Source organism: Oncorhynchus gorbuscha, linkage group LG21, assembly GCF_021184085.1.
Source record: "Oncorhynchus gorbuscha isolate QuinsamMale2020 ecotype Even-year linkage group LG21, OgorEven_v1.0, whole genome shotgun sequence".
Lineage (NCBI taxonomy): Eukaryota > Metazoa > Chordata > Actinopteri > Salmoniformes > Salmonidae > Oncorhynchus > Oncorhynchus gorbuscha.
Genome location: NC_060193.1, coordinates 23,257,157 through 23,278,086, shown reverse-complemented (window position 1 = coordinate 23,278,086; position 20,930 = coordinate 23,257,157). Strand labels below are relative to the sequence as shown.

At 41.6% G+C, this 20,930-nt stretch overlaps 1 protein-coding gene across 36 annotated transcripts in view; it reads right to left on the bottom strand.

The window, feature by feature from the left end:
• Positions 1-20,930, bottom strand: part of LOC124008624 (receptor-type tyrosine-protein phosphatase delta-like) — a 651,437-nt gene that overhangs the window by 378,910 nt on the left and 251,597 nt on the right. For all 36 annotated transcript variants that reach the window (XM_046320037.1, XM_046320036.1, XM_046320049.1 and 33 more), the window contains exon 6: positions 11,541-11,652. The gene's annotated coding sequence lies outside the window, so the exon portion shown is untranslated. The remainder of the gene's footprint in view (positions 1-11,540; positions 11,653-20,930) is intronic.

Genomic DNA, 20,930 nt, shown 5'->3' with positions numbered 1-20,930 from the left:
TGCCATCTACTGGATATGTATTGAACAATATATCATTTGCATTGTTTCACTTCATGCAACATAGAATAACGCTTATCCAAATTGTCTTCTTCAAATGTGTATTCATAATATTATTTATAGGCCTGAGTGTGCTTGAAATAAATCAAATTGGTCTGTAAAACCAAATCTCATTTGTCCAAGATTAAATAACCAGACAAATTCCCTAAACAATTACATTTCTCTATTTTTAATTGTTATTTTATTTATCCGTTTGTCATTGATCTCTTCAAAATATGAAAGCTCACTTTGACAGTGAGATTTTAAGCAAATCAAATACATTAGGTAAACAACTGATAAAGATATTATATCCCCCCAAAAAAATTTGTGGTGCAGGCAAACTAAAAATGTTTTAATTATTTGTGTATTAATATGTTTGTTAATTATGTTTATAGAACATATATTCATGCTTTTCAATCTATAGTACATAGCTTCTGCAACTGCGTCTAAGATTCTCAGTCCATGAAGCAATGATATAAATTGTGCACTATGTATCGCCACGGACATATATACTCTGTACCTTGAAACTCTGTACCTTGAAAGGTTACAATCTGAATCCCCTCCGTAACTGAAGTGGCATCACTAGATGGTTATTCAATGAGGAACAGCACCATCATGTGGATGTATTGTAATTTACTGTTTGTACAGCTCTTACTTACCAGTGTAGTAAACGTACTACCTTAGCGTGTCTTCAAAGATAACACAGCACATGCTGAAATGGAATGAATATGTAGTGGTTACCCATATTCACCATTCCAGCCTTGTTTTGTGCATTTTGGAGTAAACATGAGATTTTTAAGAGGGTTATTGTTTTGTAATGACCTGAATGTTCATTAATTGCCTCATTGAGAGCTGAGGAGTTAGTTGTTAATCTGCCAACATCCATATTGATCCTTTTTCCCACTATTAATCACACTATGCTGTGCCAATAATAGGTGTAGCATAGGAAATCCATTTAGGAGCAATGCACAATGCCTTCAAAAAGTGTTCATACTTTTTGACTTATTCCACAGCCTTTACTTACCAGTGTTATTTGTTTCTGTCACCCATCTACACACAATACTCCATAAAGTGAAAACAGGTTTTTAGAAATGTTTGCTAATTTATTGAAAAGGAAATACAGAAATATTTGATTTACATCCCTGAGTCAATATTTTGTAGAATCATTTTTGACAGAGGTTAAAGCTGTGAGTCTTTCTAGGTAAGTCTCTAAGAGCTTTCCACACCTGGATTGTGCAACATCTTTCCATACTTTTTTTCAAAATTATTTTAAACTGGTTATTGATCATTTCTAGACAACCATTTTCAGGTCTTGCCATAGATGTTCAAGCAGATTTAAGTCAAAACTGAAACTCGGCTACTCATGAACATTCAATGTCTTGGTAAACAACTCCAATATAGATTTGGCCTTGTGTTTTAGGTTATTGTCCTACTGAAAGGTGATCTCCCAGTGTCTGGTGGAAAGCAGACTGAACCAGGGTTTCCTCTAGGATTTTGCCTGCACTTAGTTCCATTCCATGTATATTTCATCCTGGTAAGACTCCCCAGTCCTTAATGATTACAAGCACACCCATAACATGATGCAGCCACCACTATGCTGGATAATATGGAGAGCGGTAATGAGTAATATGTTGTATTGGATTTGCCCCATACATAATACTTCAGGACAAAAAGTGAATTGCTTTGCCAAAATGTTTGCAGTATTACTTTTGTGCCTTGTTGCAAACAGGATGCATGATTTGGATTATTTTTATCCTGTACAGGCTTCTAATTACAATGTTGTTTATCCATCCTCAGTTTTCTCCTATCACAGCCATTATTATCACAGCAACTATGTAACTGTTGTAACGGTTTTCTAGGTGTGAAGGAGAGTCGGACCAAAATGCAGCGTGTAGATTGCGATCCATGTTTAATGAACAAACATAACACAAATCTAAATACAAAAACTACAAAACAATAAACGTAATGAAAACCGAAACAGCCTAATACTGGTGCACATACACACAGAACAAGGAACAAAGACACTCAGGACAATCACCCACAATACAACCAAAGAATATGGCTGCCTAAATATGGTTCCCAATCAGAGACAACGATAAACACCTGCCTCTGATTGAGAACCACTTCAGACAGCCATAGACTTAACCAGAACACCCCACTAGCTACAATCCCAATACATACACACCACATACACAAACCCATGCCACACCCTGGCCTGACCAAATAAATAAAGATAAATACAAAATACTTCGACCAGGGCGTGACAACTGTTTTAAAGTTACCATTGGTATCATGGTGAAATGCCTGAGTGGTTCCCTTCCTCTCCGACAACTGAGTTAGGAAGGACGCCTGTATCTTTGTAGTAACTGGGTATATTGATACACTATCCAAAGTTCAATTAATAACTTCACCATGCTCAAAGGGATATTCAATGTCTGATTTTTTTTAAACTCACTTACCAATAGGTGCCCTTTTTTGCGAGGCATTGGTCTTTGTTGTTGAATCTGTGTTTGAAATTCACTGCTTGACTGAGGGACCTTAAAGATAATTGTATGTTTGGGGTACAGAGATGAGGTAGTCATAAAACAATCATATTAAACACTAGTATTGCAATTTATTAATAAATACATTTATAATTTATTATAATTTTACTCCCGAATTTAGGCTTGCCATAACAAAGGTTTTTTCATATATTTTTTCATTATTAATTCAATTTATAAAATTTCCAAAACATCATTCCACTTTGACATTATGGGGTATTGTATGTAGACCAGTGACAAACAAAATCTAAATTTAATTGCAGGCTGTAAAACATACTTTCTGAAGATACATACATGTGCATTTTACACTCTAGTGACCATGTACGTAAGCTAACTGAAAAAGTTTGCGAAGACAAATACACTATTTATGTCATTACTTCAGAATCCATTGTAAAATATGTTCACCTATAGTCCACATCTCACATCCATTCGACAGTATCTACACAGTAGCAATCAAAAACTTTATAAATACTTTATAAATACTACTGTATAAATACTAATGTATGGTTAACTTGCTTGCATCAGCCACTCTTTTCACATCAAATTCATGCAGAGTACCATAGACTGCCCACGTGGAGCACTAGGTAAATGAAAGATCAGACATCTGTATTTCAAAAGCCAGAGAGACAGCGAGCCCTCAGCCGCCATGCAGTCTACTCACTAATGAGAAGTCAGACTCCAGTTATGCGTCATGAAAAATGAATCAGTCTTAAACACACAAACCCCCTGAATCGCCCTGAGACAAACTATGGGATTTAATTAAACTCATCAAATAATAACGTTCGGGTGGAATTCCTCCTTCACTCATGCTTTCATGCTTTCCATTGAGTCTTCTAGCTAAACGAGTTTACCTAAAACTGCTCTCATATACTGTATATGTAATGCTCATAAATACTCAGGGTTATACTTGATAGGGGAACATGACTTAATAACAAATTAAAGCATTTTGGAACGCTGTATTAATTAAGCAGCCCAACTGATTCAAAGAAAAATTGGTCTGGAAAAAATAGAATGAAAATACTGTATATGGGTTTGTAGTTGCGGGCTGTTCCAGAAAGGTGGATCAATGAGATGGCCAGTTAACCATCAAACATTGCTTGAAATCACTTCAACAACAACCACCAATATACAAATGTAACTTTCTTAATCAAACAGACTTATATACGGCTGTTTATCAAAGTTAACTGGCTAATTTAATACTCCTTCTTTCTAGAATACCACATTAGTTGAGAAGTAATCAAGATAAGCTCCTAAACATAATAAGTATTCTATACCAATCATAATTAATTAATTTGGTTTGTGTTATCGTAAATTATTCACAAAGTCACTGTTTCCTGTCCACTAAAGGTTTAGCTTGCAAAGCTCTACAGTCACTGTTTCCTGTCCACTAAAGGTTTAGCTAGCAAAGCTCTACAGTCACTGTTTCCTGTCCACTAAAGGTTTAGCTAGCAAAGCTCTACAGTTACTGTTTCCTGTCCACTAAAGGTTTAGCTAGCAAAGCTCTACAGTCACTGTTTCCTGTCCACTAAAGGTTTAGCTAGCAAAGCTCTACAGTCACTGTTTCCTGTCCACTGAAAGTTTCGCTAGCAAAGCTCTACAGTCACTGTTTCCTGTCCATTGAAGGTTTAGCTAGCAAAGCTCTACAGTCACTGTTTCCTGTCCACTGAAGGTTTAGCTAGCAAAGCTCTACAGTCACTGTTTCCTGTCCACTGAAGGTTTAGCTAGCAAAGCTCTACAATCACTGTTCCTGTCTATTGAAGACTTAGCTAGCAAAGTCAGAAACTCACCTTGGAACAAAACACCATCTGACACAAACCGATGTTGATCCATTGTCCAAACCATATCTGTCTTTTCCAACAGGCAGTTTTTAAAAGACATTATTAACTGCAGGGGATTATGCTATTTGCTAATTCACAGAAGCCGCTGACCTGTCATTTCATTTCAGTGTGCACTGTACCAAATAAAGTCATTTTCAATTTAGATGCTTATTTTGATCTTCTTTGAACACATTAGTAAAATCTGATTTATCAAATAAGACTTAGATGCTTCATTGCTTCACATAATACACAGCTTATGCCAGAAAAATATGAAGATGGGCTGTGGGATGCACATACAATTTCTTGGTGAACAACCAAATCATGGCTTCTTCAGAAGTACTGACTCAAGACAATCCCTAGCATCCAGACTATGGACAGGAGTTTTACCTTCCAGTGACATAACCAGAAACAACTCGTACCTTACACTAACACCTAATAACATGACAAATGTTACTGCTTTCACATTATTCTTGGTTTTCTATTCCTGATAAAAGTACACTGACAAAAGTTGACCTTTTCAGTAAAGGCTAAATAAAATGTGTACTGTTGCCTATCGTTACCATCTTCAAACTGAACGTTACTTAATCATTTAGGAAAATAAATACTTATTTCACAGCAGCCTGCACAGTAATACAAAATAGTACACAAAATAGTACACATTAAGTTGATTATATTCAGTATATTCAGTTAAATAGAAAGGAGAAGACACCAAGGCCTGTATTCACAAAGCACATCAGAGTAGCGTGCTGATCTAGGATCAGGACCCATCTCTTATTCATTATGATTTAAAAGGAAAAACTGATTCTAGATCAGAACTCATACTCTACGACACATTGTGAATATGGCCCCAATTCAGTGATGTTTATTATTTTGACTTTGAGATGCAGAATGAAAACCCACATCAAACAACACTGGGGAAAAAATATTCCGGTAAACATATTTTCCATGTCACTGTGTCCTCCTTCAATAAACAAGGAGAACACACACACACACACACACACACACACACACACACACACACAAATACATGTGCATATACACACATGCACAAATGAGTGCACACACACACACACACTGACACACACACACACACTTGCAGAGACACAAACACAAAGATATGCAAAAACATACACACACACACACAAATACACACACACACACATACACACAAACACACACACACAAATGCCTGACTACTTTTCAGAAAGCTACTGTCCCTATCTTTTTGTCAAAAAGGAGTCAGAGAAAAACAAAACTATTTTAAGAAGCAGGAATAATGTTAACTCAGTCAGCTATGTCATGTAATGTCATCAATAATTTAGCACTTCCAAATCCACAGGAGGATAGGGCATGGTGTTGGGAAAAAACTAACTCTGCAAGATTTGTTTTTAGGTGATGTCTTTAGACACCCATTTCATAATCATGATTCTACTAAAGTTAAAGTTGTTGAGAATATTGTTAGTCTTGAAACTAAACTCAACTCCAGTGTATGTGTATGTGTTCATGCCAGCCTATCTGCCTGTCTGTCTATCTGCTTGTCTGCCTGCCTATATGTCTGTCTGCCTGTCTGTATGTATGTTTGTCTGTCTGCCTGCCTGTCTATCTGCCTGCCTGCCTGCTTGTTTGCCTGCCTGCCTGTCTGTCTGCTTGTCTGCCTGCCTGTCTGCCTGCCTGTCTGTCTGTCGGTCTATTACCCAAAGTGTATATCTTTGTGTGTTTGTGTTTATATGCTGGCTTTATAGCTCTGTCATGACGTTGGCCTGGGGGGGTTGGCTTATGACAGTCATAAATACCTCTTCCCCCCCTCTTTCTCTCTCTACTGATGTTACATTTGCAAACCCCTTGGTTAACATAGAGATTCTGGGAACATCATAAGATGGGGGGAAATGAACTATATTCTGGTAATCCGACCAATTGAACATATGCAGTGGTACTTAATGAATATGATGTCAATTCGGTTGTCATCTGAGACATTCTCATCGATAAGATGGCATAAACTCTACAGTGTAAAGTCTACACATCAGAGTTATCGGATTCACATGGAATTGTTGTTCAATTTAAATGTTTGAATATGAAATTATTTGTGATGAGATGAAATGTGATTTTAGCTTTTAAATGTGAGAATTGGGTTTTCATGAGTGAATTAGGCCCGACTCAGTGGCCCGCCCACATGAAGAGACGTAGGTTGTAAACTATGAAACACACCCTTTTTCTCCCTTCCTATATAAAGCCTTGACGACAATATAACCTCCTGTTCCGAGGATGTGAGGACGACGGTCCAATGTCAGAATAGTTCAGATAATAACTACAGAATGAAGACAACATCAGCGTCAGCTTTGGTTGCGAATGGTATGAACTTTGAACTCTTATTCACTACAGAAGTGATACCTCCTAGCCATTGAGTTAGCAACAGCAACTGCAAACGCAGGTTTGGAAGGAACAGACAGAGTATCCCGTCTACCACACAACAACGTTACTACAACGTATCCAATTTACCAGCAGATACATTCTTCAAAGTGCGTTTGGGCAGCAAGGCCTTCCATCTACCACCAACCTCCTGAAGCGCAGCTCAGAGTAAATATTTATTCCATTTTCCTTTTCCAATTGGGCGGTAATTTAGAATGCATAAGATATTGTATTTACGATAGCACAGCTTCGCCCTTTGTTCCTCAGTCTTCCCGCTTTTTCACTCAAGCCCAGCCCCTTTTCTTTTGTGTAACAAGCTGTCATATCTGTTCCGCCCACTAGGGACATTTTCCTTTATGACGTAATTTGTAATCAAGTTATGATTAAGTATGTGTATGTGAAATTCTGAGTGATTAGTTAGGTATTTAGTAAATAAATAATTAAACCCAATGTTGTATTGCTGATTCAACTTGTTAGCCAGGGTTCGTGAAGATAACCAAGAATTTACCATTTTTGAATTAAGGTGACGATTAATATTGACTGCTATTGTTGTAAAATATTACTAGGTCTTTAAGACTTTATTCAGTAGATAACAGCTCTATAAATATTATTTTGTGTTGCCCCGACTTTCTAGTTAATTTAATTTACATGATTAGCTCAATCAGGTAATATTAATTACGGATAAATTATTTTATAGAATAGCATGTCATATCACTTAATCCAGCATAGCCAAAGACACGACACCTCCATGTTCCCAAGCCGCTGTTTGGTGCAGAGTGGAACAGTAAAGCTAGGGGGAAGATAGCTCTCAGAAGCTTACATAAAGCCACTGGACTTTGTAATAATTCATGGAGAAAAAAGCTCTCCGCCTGCAATATTTATACCTACCTGAATGTGTTCTGTAACTGTGAGCCCTGTCACTGTATCAGGCCAGCTGAGGGGAAACTTTCACTTTTTGTCAGCGGACAGGTTTCACCTAAAGGGCCTGTGGCAGTGAGATAGATATTTCCCATAATGCATCAGTCTGTATAATAATAATAATATATGTATTTTATACAGCACTTTTATATAGGGCTTTTCATGACAAACAAGAATCTCAGTCACTTTGAACAGAAAAAAATATTCAGGGATCGGCCAGTTCATGGTTGGTGTGGTCTTCCACAGATTCTAGTGATGCTAATATTGATGTAGATTTAAAATGGCCCTATTGAGGTCCAGGGGCATCATACACACATTATTTTAGAGGGGGCACCAGGTACATGAGGATGGAGGAGATGGGTAATTTGGAGAATTTAGCATTTTTCAAAAACCTGAAATAGCTTTTTCTTTTATGTATATATCCCCATGTGTATAGGATGCTAATCATGGGTAACTTAGTTTGAATCCTATCTTAGTTTGAATCCTATTTTTTACATTAATTTTTGTTTATGCTGTTGCTCTGCAAAGAGACGTTAGGGAAATTCTAAGAAAAAGTCAGATAATATTACTTTCAAACTACTGGATAGCCCAAACATAATGTACACACACATCATCACAAACCACTGGTGATAGAGTCCATGGCATATACTGTATTTGGGTGGGAACTGTAAACATGACAACAACAAAAAGAGAGCCATATTTGCTGGTCAGATTGAGAAATTGTGCTCCACTAATGCTGACATTTTCAAGCCCTCTCTCCTTGCTGATCTTTCCTCTATGACAACCACATGTCTTTGCCATTGTTACGATTTACTAGGAGTGGTGGGTGGAATCAGGCGCAGAGAGCAGGGTTCAGTAGATTGTCAAATGTATTCTCCGGCGCATCAAAACGGTCACGCCAACACACAGGGCACATACAATTTACCAGCCCAAACAACAGGACCAAAATAGTCCGGAGAATACATACACAAAAAAACACCATACAACAGAGTAACAAAAAACAAGCCCGCACAAATACCCAGCGGGCCTAGTGCCCTTAAATAGCCTACAAACAAACACTAACTCAAAACAGGTGTACCCAATTACCCAATAAACAGAAACAAACGGAAAGGGAAACGATGGCCGCTAATAGGCCGGCGACGACGACCGCCGAGCGCCGCCCGAACAGGAAGAGGCACCATCTTCGGCGAGATTCGTAACAGCCATCAGATCAGCCTGAGTTTCTATAGCTGCTTCCCAAATGGAACCCTATTCCCTACATAGTGCCCTACTTTCAAAAGTAGTACAGTATATAGGGAATAGATTGCTGTTTGGGACAGGACATAGACTATGTCATTCATTTGGTTAATGGAAGATTGGTAAGTCGTTGGTATGAATGAGGGAGCAGGACATGGGTATGGAGGATATAATGGATCAAATCAATCCAATTTTATTTGTCACATGTGCCGAACACAACAGGTATAGGTAGACCTTACCGTGAAATGCTTACTTACAAGCCCTTAACAAAAAAAAAGTGTTTTTGATTGAACCTTTATTTAACTTGGCAAGTCAGTTAAGAACACATTATTATTTGCAATGATGGCCTACCCCAGGCAAACCCTAACCCGGACAACACTGGGCCAATTGTGCCGCCCTATGGGACTCCCAATCACAGCCGGTTGTGATACAGCCTGGAGTCTGTAGTGACGCCTCTAGCAGTGAGATGCAGTGCCTTAGACTGCTGCGCCACTCGGGAGCCCAGTTCAAGAAACAGAGTTAAGAGAACATTTACTAAATAAGCTAATGTAATAAAAATTTATAAAAATAGCACAAGCAAATGACATGACAATAACGAGGCTATATACAGGGGGTACAGGTGCAGAGTCAATGTGTGGGGGTACAGGTTAGTTGAGGTAATTTGTAGGTAGGGGTAAAATGACTATACATAGATAATACACAGCGAGTAGTAGCAGAGTCAATGTAAATAGTCTGGGTGGCATTTGATTAATTGTTCAGCAGTCTTATGGCTTGGGGTAGAAGCTGTTAATTAAGGAGCCTTTTGGTCCTAGACTTGGTGTTCCGGTACTGTTTGCCATGTGGTAGCAGAGAGAACAGTCTATAACTTGGGTGACTTGAGTCTTTGACACCGCTTAGTATATACTGTAGGTCCTGGATGGCAGGAAACTTGGCCCCAATGATGTACTAGGCAATACACACTATCCTCTGTAGCGCCTTTTGGTCGGATGCCAAGCAGTTGCCATACCAGGTGGTGATGCAACCGGTCAGGATTCTCTCCATGGTGCAGCTGTAGAACTTTTTGAGGATCTAGGGACCATTGCCAAACTTTTTTAGTATCATGAGGGGGGAAAGGTGTTGTCGTTCCCTCTTCATGACTGTCTTGGTATGTTTGGACTGTGATAGTTAGTTGGTGATGTGGACACCAAGGAACGTGAAACTTTCAACCCGCGCCACTACAGCCCCGTCGATGTTCATTTCCAATAGTCCACAATCACAGCTCCTTTGTTTTGCTCACATTGAGGGATAGGTTGTTGTCCTGGCATCAAACTGTGAGGTCTCTGACCTTCTCCCTATAGGCTCTCTCATCGTTGTCAGTGATCACTGTTGTGTCATCAGCAAACTTAATGATGGTTTTGGAGTCTTGCTGGCCACGCAGTCGTGGGTGAACAGGGAGTACAGGAGGGGATTAAGCACGCACCCCTGAGGGGACCCAGTGTTGAGGATCAGTGTGGCAAATGTGTTTTTGCCTACCCTTACCACCTTGGGGCAGCCCGTCAGGAGGTCCAGGATCCAGTTGCAGAGGGAGGTGTTTACTCCCAGGGTCCTTAGCTTAGTGATGAGCTTTGTAGACACTATGGTGTTGAGCTGAGCTGAGCTGTAGTCAATGAACAACATTCTCACATAGGTGTTCCATTTGTCCAGATGGGAAAGGGCAGTGTGGAGTGCGATTGAGATTGCGTCATCTGTGAATCTGTTGGGGCGGTATGCGAATTGGAGCGGATCTAGCGTTTCCGGCATGATGGTGTTGATGTGAGCCATGACCAGCCGTTCAAAGCACTTCATGTCTACCGACCTGAGTTCTACGGTACAGGTTACCTTTGCTTTCTTTGGCACAGGGACTATGGTGGACTGTTTGAAACATGTAGGTATTACAGACTCGGTTAGGGAGAGGTTGAAAATGTCAGTGAGGACACTTGCCAGTTGGTCCGGGCATGCTTTGAGTACACATCCTGGTAATCCGTCTGGCCCTGCAGCTTGTTAACATGTTAACTTGTTTGAAGGTCTTGATCACATCAGCTATGCCCATCTAAGCTTTCAGATGGGCATACTGTATCAAGTATGGGTAAGGCAAAATCAAATCAAATGTTACGTGTCACATGCACCAAATACAATAGGTGTAGTAGACCTTACCGAGCATTGGACCACAGTGCTGTATACGCTGAAATGGTACCTTTCAAAATACAAGTTTTTACGCAAAGGACTTCCGTGGAAAATGTGTTAAATCACTGTCTGATATAATAAGTATATGTATTGTATCGAGGAATCATTTGGTCGTGTTCAGAGCTTGGTGAGCGGTTTTCCAAAATTGTTATATTTTTTAACAAAGCAGAATTTAAGTCATTTCCTACTTCCTACTTATAGGGCTATAAATACTGTTGAGATTCCTTTCGAAACATTTGTCGGCATTGATTTCTTCTCATACTGTCCCAAATGATTTTGTTTATGGTGCTTTCCCACTGAGGAAGTTGCTCTTTCATGAAGCACTGCAGAAGGGCAGAAGATTTGATTGTGCCAGAGATATAGTGAATGTGGGTCCTGAACTCACCCAGAACTGAGGCTCCTCTGTTCCACTCATGCAGATGCCAACATTCTGCCTGATGCCCAAGCTTCGCTCTCACCAACAACACCTGTCTGACCAATACCCCCAATGCCCCCACCTAGGAGAGGAGATGGAGAGAGAAAGGGAGAGAGAGAGCATGTAATAAACTGTGCAGTGCATAATCTGATCATTCACTGATTAAACAACTAAAGTGAAAACCAGTAAACACCGCAGCCCTCCAGGAATAAAATTGTGCAACTCCACTCTAAACAAACTATAGTTGAATTGACCAGGGAGGACAGAAAAACCTACTTAACATTACAGAGCAATGGATAGGTCTAAGATTTTGAATTCACATGGATATTAATACAATATTGATAAAGCATGATTGAGCTATTCACTGCATTTGATTATGACTCTCATGAGATTTAATTAAAACAGATCCAAATTTGAAATGTTTTGGACTGTGACGGTGTGCCTGTGAGCTATCACGTCGGACATTTCCCTCCATTTCTCCCCTCACCAACGTTGTTTGCTAAAAACATAGTTGATTAGTCTTGCTAACCTAATTAAGCTATGCTATCGCTAGTCCCTTCACAAAATGGTGGATTGTATCATGTCAAAGAACAAACACCAGAGTCTAGCTATCAGATCAGTCTTTAAGAAATGTTTCGGTTCATATTTGTCTTTCATTAGTTTCAAAACATTTTCTACTTACCACCACTTTGAACTGGCTCCTAAGTGAGTGCTCCCTGATTAAGGTTGTTGCTTTAGCCACGGGTTTCCTCTTGTATTTGGTTTCTCAGGTTAAAGGGGGGTTTTCATGGTTTATTTTAACGTTTAAGCACTAATGTGTGTCTTTGTTTTCATTAACTTGTAAAGTATTTGGCATTCAGGTGTGAATTGTGCAACAGTATTGCATATGAAGGGTTATTTCACATATACCTGGTCTACTGTAAATAAATACACCTGGTCTACTGTAAATAAATACACCTGGTCTACTGTAAATAAATACACCTGGTCTACTGAAATTAAATACACCTGGTCTACTGTAAATAAATACACCTGGTCTACTGTAAATAAATACACCTGGTCGACTGTAAATAAATACATCTGGTCTACTGAAATTAAATACACCTGGTCTACTGTAAATAAATACACCTTGTCTACTGTAAATAAATACAACTGGTCTACTGTAAATAAATACACATGGTCTACTGTAAATAAATACACCTGGTCTACTGTAAATAAATACACCTGGTCTACTGAAATTAAATACACCCGGTCTACTGTAAATAAATACACCTGGTCTACTGAAATTAAATACACCTGGTCTACTGTAAATAAATACACCTTGTCTACTGTAAATAAATACAACTGGTCTACTGTAAATAAATACACCTGGTCTACTGTAAATAAATACAACTGGTCTACTGTAAATAAATACACCTGGTCCACTGTAAATACATACACCTGGTCTACTGAAATTAAATAACCTGATCTACTGTAAATACATACACCTGGTCTACTGTAAATACATACACCTGGTCTACTGAAATGAAATAACCTGATCTACTGTAAATAAATACACCTGGTCCACTGTAAATACATACACCTGGTCTACTGTAAATAAATACACCTGGTCCACTATAAATACATACACCTGGTCTACTGAAATTAAATAACCTGATCTACTGTAAATACATACACCTGGTCTACTGTAAATACATACACCTTGTCACGCCTTGGTCATTATATTTTGTGTTTTTGGTATATGTTTGGGTAAGCCAGGGTGTGACATGGGTTTATATGTTGTGTTTCGTATTGGGGTTTGTAGTAATTGGGATTGTGTATGATTAGGGGTGTGTCTAGTTAGGCTTGGCTGCCTGGGGCGATTCTCAATCAGAGTCAGGTGCTTGTCGTTGTCTCTGATTGAGAACCGTATTTAGACAGCCTGACTTTCGCGTTGTATTTTGTGGGTGTTTGTTCCTGTCTTAGTGTTGTAGTCACCAGATAGGCTGTAATAGGTTTCACGTTTCGTTTGTTGTTTTCATATACAGTTATCTCATGTACCGCAATATTCCTTCATTAAAGTCATGAATAACCTACACGCTGCATTTCGGTCTGACTCTCTTCATTCAACAGACAAACGGCCATACAGAAACACCCACCACTCACAGACCGAGCAGCGTGTGAACTGGCAGGATCTAAAGGAGGACGTTATGGACAGCAGAAGCATGGAGTATACCACGTGGGAAGAAATCGACAGGTGGGCGGCCGACCCAGAGCGAGTGCAGGAGCCCGCCTGGGATTCCCTACAGCAATGCGAAGAAGGCTATAGACGTATGGAGTCAAAGAAAAAGACACGCTGGAAAAAACAGAGATGCGCTTGTTTAAACAGGCAGCAACAGCTGGAGCAGCAAAGGGAGGATGAATTATTTGGAGAATGGACATGGGAAGACGTGTTGGATGGTAAAGGTTGTTACACTTGGGAGGAGATATTGGCCGGAAGAGATCGCCTCCCATGGGAACAGGTGGAGGCACTAAGGAGAGCAGAGGCAGCGGGAGATAGGAGCCGACGATACGAGGGAACACGGTTGGCAAGGAAACCGGAAAAGCAGCCCAAAAGAAATTATTGGGGGGGAGCTAGAAGGGAGAATAGTTATGCCAGGTAGGAGACCTGCGCATACTCCCTGTGCTCACCGTTGGGCTAGAGAGACCGGGCAGGCACCGTGTTATGCTATGGAGCGCACGGTGTTTTCAGTGCGGGAGCATAGCCCGGTGCGGCACATACCAGCTCTTCCTATTGGCCGGGCTAGAGTGGGCATCGAGCCAGGTAAGCTTGGGCAGGCTCGGTGCTCAAGAGCTCCAGTGCGCCTGCACGGTCCGATCTATCCAGAGCCACCTCTACACATCAGTCCTCCGGTAGCAGCTCCCCGCACCAGGCTTCCTGTGCGTGTCCTCGCGCCAGTACCACCAGTTCCAGCACCACGCACCAGGCCTCCAGTGCGCCTCGCCTGTTCAGGGCAGCCAGCTCTTTTCTCCCCTCCTGCGCTGCCGGAGTCTCCCGCTTGTTTAGCGCAGCCAGAGCTTTTCTCCTCTCCTGCGCTGCCGGAGTCTCCCGCCTGTTTAGCACAGCCAGAGCCTTTCTCCTCTCCTGCGCTGTTGGAGTCTCCCGCCTGTTTAGCACAGCCAGAGCCTTTCTCCTCTCCTGCGCTGCCGGAGTCTCCAGTCTGCCCAGCGCCGCCAGTGCTCCCAGTGCTCCCAGTCTGCCCAGTGCTCCCAGTCTGCCCAGTGCTCCCAGTCTGCCCAGCGCCGCCAGTCGGCCCAGCGTCGCCAGTCTGCCAGGATCCGCCAGAAGTGCCAGTCTGCCAAGATCTTCTAGATCGGCCAGACAACCTGAATCTTCCAGTTCCACCAGCCAGCCAGGATTTACCGGAGCCTACTACCTGCCTGAGCTTCCTCTCAGTACTGAGCTTCCTCTCAGTACTGATCTTCCTCTCAGTACTGGGCTTCCTCTCAGTACCGGCTGCCTCTCAGTACCGGGCTTCCCCTCTGTACCGGGCTTCCCCTCAGTACCAGGCTGCTTCTGTCCCGAGCTGCCCCTCAGTCCCGGGCTGCCCCTCTGTCCTGAGATGCCCTTCTGTCCTGAGATGCCCTTCTGTCCTGAGATGCCCTTCTGTCCTGAGATGCCCCTCTGTCCCGAGCTGCCCCTCTGTCCCGAGCTGCCCTTCTGTCCCGAGCTGCCCCTCGGTCCCGAGCTGCCCCTCGGTCCCGAGCTGCCCCTCTGTCCCGAGCTGCCCCTCAGTTATGTGGGGATCAGGGTGAGGACTATTAGGCCATGGTCGGCGGAGAAGGTGGATTATCCCAGGACGCGAAGGGGAAGAACTAGGACATTTATGGAGTGGGGTCCACGTCCCGAGCCAGAACCGCCACCATGGACAGACGCCCACCCGGACCCTCCCTATGCTCTTGAGGTGCGTCCCGGAGTCCGCACCTTAGGGGGGGGGGTTCTGTCACGCCTTGGTCATTATATTTTGTGTTTTTGGTATATGTTTGGGTAAGCCAGGGTGTGACATAGGTTTATATGTTGTTTTTCGTATTGGGGTTTTGTAGTAATTGGGATTGTGTATGATTAGGGGTGTGTCTAGTTAGGCTTGGCTGCCTGGGGCGATTCTCAATCAGAGTCAGGTGCTTGTCGTTGTCTCTGATTGAGAACCGTATTTAGACAGCCTGACTTTCGCGTTGTATTTTGTGGGTGTTTGTTCCTGTCTTAGTGTTGTAGTCACCAGATAGGCTGTAATAGGTTTCACATTTCGTTTGTTGTTTTCATATACAGTTATCTCATGTACCGCCTTCACGATATTCCTTCATTAAAGTCATGAATAACCTACACGCTGCATTTCGGTCTGACTCTCTTCATTCAACAGACGAACGACGTTACACACCTGGTCTACTGAAATGAAATAACCTGATCTACTGTAAATAATTTCACCCGGTCTACTGTAAATACATACACCTGGTCTACTGTACATAAATACACCTGGTCTACTGAAATTAAATAACCTGATCTACTGTAAATACATACACCTGGTCTACTGTAAATAGATACACCTGACCTGATGTCTCTATCTCAACAGGCTGCTATAATAAATGTATTTCCAAACCTCTCTTAAAAGAAAGCGATTGGAGTATAGTTTCAGGATTGTATTAACACATCCAAAGCCCAATCATTTTAATTATGTTTTTATTGCTAGGTATTACTGCGCTGTTGGAGCTATAGACTATCACCGATAGACTTTGATTTGAAATCTTGCTTGGCATCACAATGCTTTCCTTCATGTGTTTAAATCCAAGATCAAATCTGACATGTTTCAGAATGTAATATATGCATATTTTCATATATCTTCACTTTTCTAAGCAGGTAATGGTTGTGAAATATCACGACATCAGTGTTAGAGTAGGGTGTGTCTCAGGGAGACAGGGGAGCAGAGGGAAGCAGAATCTGCCAGTTTGGGCAGGAGGCCTGTTCCGGCAGGGCTCCCTATCGCCGGGGGCGGGGGCAAAGAGTGATGGTGCTCACTGTCGTGTCGGTCACATGACCCCTGGGGTAAGAGTCCCCTCGAGCTGCGTAAGAAATAATCTCATTCGGGCGGGATGGCATGTTCCCTCCAAACATTCACACACGTGTGCAAAGATATGTGCAAGCACACACACACTCACACAGTCGCTCACACACACACACACACACACACACACACACACACACACACACACACACACACACACACACACACACACACACACACACACACACACACACACACACACACACACACACACACACACACACACACACACACACACACACACACACACACACACACACACACACACACACATGTCCAAGCACACACACACAGTCCTACTAAGGAGAATACATTTGGGCTTTATGCAATGAAAATATGGATAAACAGATACCTGACATAATGCCTTTAACACCAGCACAACATTGTGTCATTTTCTTATGACAACTGACAAGGTGTGAACGATTCAAAATGTCTACTAAAAATGTTAACCTTGTTACAAAACCATAAGTCAGTTATCATAACCTTTGTTTTGTAAAGATGCATTTTGCTGTGACTCTCAGCTGTCTGCTAACATGAACTCAAACTATAGTTCACTAGCAGAAGTTGGTAGTCATAAAATGTGTGGATTTGTGCCACTTCAACTTAAGTGATACCAAAATACTCTGAGGAACCAGACAGCTATGTTACAAAGTTAGAAGTCTTAAAAGCTCAAATGGAATGTTCTGGCAGGTAATTATATTGTAAATGTGTTAATGGCTGTCTTTAAAAGTACTCAGCCACTCATGCATAAGAGGCCTACTCTACAGTACCAGTACATGACACCGTAGTTTTGCCACTGTCAACTACTTAGCAATGAAGTCCATGGCCCCTTTGTGTTTTCCTAACCCATGTCTTTACTTTACGGCAGCAGCATTTGTAAATGTCACCTTTCGTTTGGATCACCTAGCAACCTGTGCCGAGAGAGAGTAGCTTTTAAACCACATCACACTGAAGCCACTGAAACACCCATCTGTGGAGTGAAATGTGCTGTAATGTGTCTAACGCCCCATAGCTCTTAGTCCATCTACTTAACACCAGGTGAAGCAGAATCTATTATAGACTGCAAGAGAACCGCATAAGAACCGTTAAGAAATACAAGTGCAGCAAGAGTCAGCTAGAAAATAGGATACCTAGTCAGTTGCACAACGGAATGTATTCAACTGAAATGTGTCTTCCGCATTTAACCCAATCCCTCTGAATCAGAGAGGTGCGGGGGTTCCCTTCATCGACATTATTGGTTCCGTGGAGCAGTTGTTGGGGGTTAAATGCCTTGCTCAAGGGCACACTGGCAGATATTTCCCCCCTTGCCTTGTAACGGCTGTTGTTGGAAGAAGGTGAGGACCAAAGCGCGGTGCATGTTCGTCATTTTAATGGTAAAGCTGAACACTATACAACAAGCAACAAAAGCACAACCGAAACAGCTCCGTCAGGTGCAAAACACACTAAACAGAAATTAACTACCCACACCACACAGGTGGGAAAAGGCTACCTAAGTATGGTTCTCAATCAGAGACAACGATAGACAGTTGCCTCTGACTGAGAACAGTTAGAATGCCTCATGCCCTGACTAGAGACACGAAAGGATCTCTAAGGTCAGGGCATGACATGCCTGCTCAGGGATTCGAACCAGCAGCCTTTTTGTTACTGGCCAAATGCTCATAACCGCTAGGCAACCTGCTATCTCCCCTGAGTGTTATGGAGCAAGGTGTTATGGAAAAAATAAAAAAGATCCGGCTATAAATTTCATGCGAAAGAGTACGCTTCGAAAACATCCCAGCAGCATTTTATGAGTTCATTGGAGATTCTATAGACACGGAGAGAACCTTTGAACTGGCATATGGCATTCTCCCCTGACTGGGGAACGGGGACCGGGAGACAAACAGGTGCACCAATTACAACTGTACCCCCAATCCTCTTTGGGGAGCATAGTACTGCCTATTGATCTTAGACATCCCCGTCATGGTCATGTGTTCATGTTGACTTGAGTCATTTTATTAGAAAGACAACATTCAACTTCTTGGAAAAAGAAGTTACCAGGCTGTTAGAGAATTAGTTACTACAAATGCTACATTATAAGGGCTCAGACACACCAATAGCGTTTGCCTCCCGATGGGCGAGAGTACATAGCACGTCTGAACAGAGTGCCGGCTGTAATTCGCAAACCGAGTGTGTGCCAAAGTTCCTGAGCATGTCTTTAAGTAAGTCATTGCCTACATTACCATAAATTAGTCAACCACGCTCATTTTCTCATCTCGACAGTACCTCCAGTATGTTGTTGTTTTTCCTTTAACACTACTACCTCAATGAAATATAATTATTGAATAATTATCCCACTCTGGAGGTTTTCCAACACACCTTCAGTCACTGTATGTGCAAATACACACAATATATTGTATACTTTTGGCAAATGGCCATGGATAGGATTGTGTTTTGATGAAAGCATATTGTACATGGGATGTTGGAATTTGGATCATGGTGTGTTTTGAATGGCCTATTTACACAGAAGTACTTGAGTAGTAGAGTTGTTTGCTCCCCGATGACCTAAAGTGAATACAAAGTATGAGTGTATTCATAAACATGTGCTATGGTAATAGATAATATACTGCTCAAAGAAGTGTTAATGAAGCTGTTAACCATGTGGGGAAAATGCATGAGAAAGCTTACAGTACAGTATGCGCTTATTTATAACATGGCATTTGCTTTATGACCCTCCACCATAGGTATGCTACTGGTGTCTGTTCTTGCAGCGACATGGTCATTTGTGCTCATCTCTTCCGTGTTTTCTTTTGTTTAAAGTGTTTTAAAGTTGCAAACTACCTCAACCAACCAACTTTTTAGAGGTATTAAATCGGATAAATAATAATGAGGCAAATAGCAGTACATTGGCTGTAACTTTGTATCTTTTCTTTTTGGGAAACGCACCAAACAAGCTGTCGATCTAAACCTCAATGGATACAGTGAGCCACAACCGTGGATATCATATGCAAGAGATGTCCTGTTTAATCTCCGACCCTTTGCCTCAAGTCTACACTGCAATGGAATACCACAACTAATACAATCAACATGTTCTCAAGTAAAGGCATCTAAGGAAACGGGGCAGTAGAGGAGGAATTCGGAATCGGATTAAAAAACAGAACACCTCTTCCATCTATTGCGCACGGCAATGTACAACGCATAAGGAATAAGACTGATGAGCTATGGACTTGTACCCAATATCTCTCAGAGTACCGACAATCCTGCTTGATCTGTCTATCTGAGACCTGGCTTACGGAACAGGATCCCGACTCTGTTGTGGAGCTGCATGGCTACACAATTGTTAGAATGGACCGAAACATCAACTCTGGAAAGGGAAAAGGTGGTGGATTTTGTGCTTTCATCAACGAGAAATATTGCAAACCTGCCAATATTACAACTAAGCACCAGATCTGTACAAAAGACATTAAACTTCTTGCTCTTAACCTACTTGCCACGGGAAATTAATCAGGTCCAACTATTTATTGTTTACATTTATTGCCCCCTCCACTGACACCCAAACAGCTGCTGTCTTGATTCATGACCTTGTATCCCAGGCTGAGACAGAGTCATCTGCAGCAGTAAAGCTAATTACGGAAGAGACTTCAACATGTGCAATCTATCTGAACATTTACCATCATATCAGCATGTCCTACCCGATTAAATTAAACCTATCTGGACCTCTGTTATGGTAACATTTTCCAAAGTACTGCCCAATCTTGGGGTTTCGGATCATAACATGGTTCAAGCTCATCCCAGTATACAAAACGCGTCTGCAGCGAGAGAAGGTTAAAAAGGTGAAGATTAAAAGACGGACTCCTGAAGCTACTGAAGCCCTCAAGGACTGTTTGGAGTCCACTGACTGGGCTGCCCTGACAGACAGCACCCATGACCTGGAAGAGGCAGCAGATACCGTCTCTGAGTACATCCGTTTATGTGAGGATCTCGTTATTCCCAAAAAGAAACTCCATATCTTCCCCAATAATAAACCGTGGGTAACCTGGGAATTAAAAGAGCTCCTCAACCAGAAAAAAAGAGTGTTTAAATCAAGTGGCAGTAAAGGAAAAATCTAAAATACTCAAACCAATTTGCCTACTGTGCCTCCATGGGTGTTGATGACGTGATACTGGTCATGCTGAACAATATCTACGGACATTTTTAAAAGGCAAATAGCATAGTGAAAATGTTATTAATTGACTTTGGTAGCGCGTTTAACACATTCCAACCCCACCTACTGGTGGGTAAGCTGGTGAAT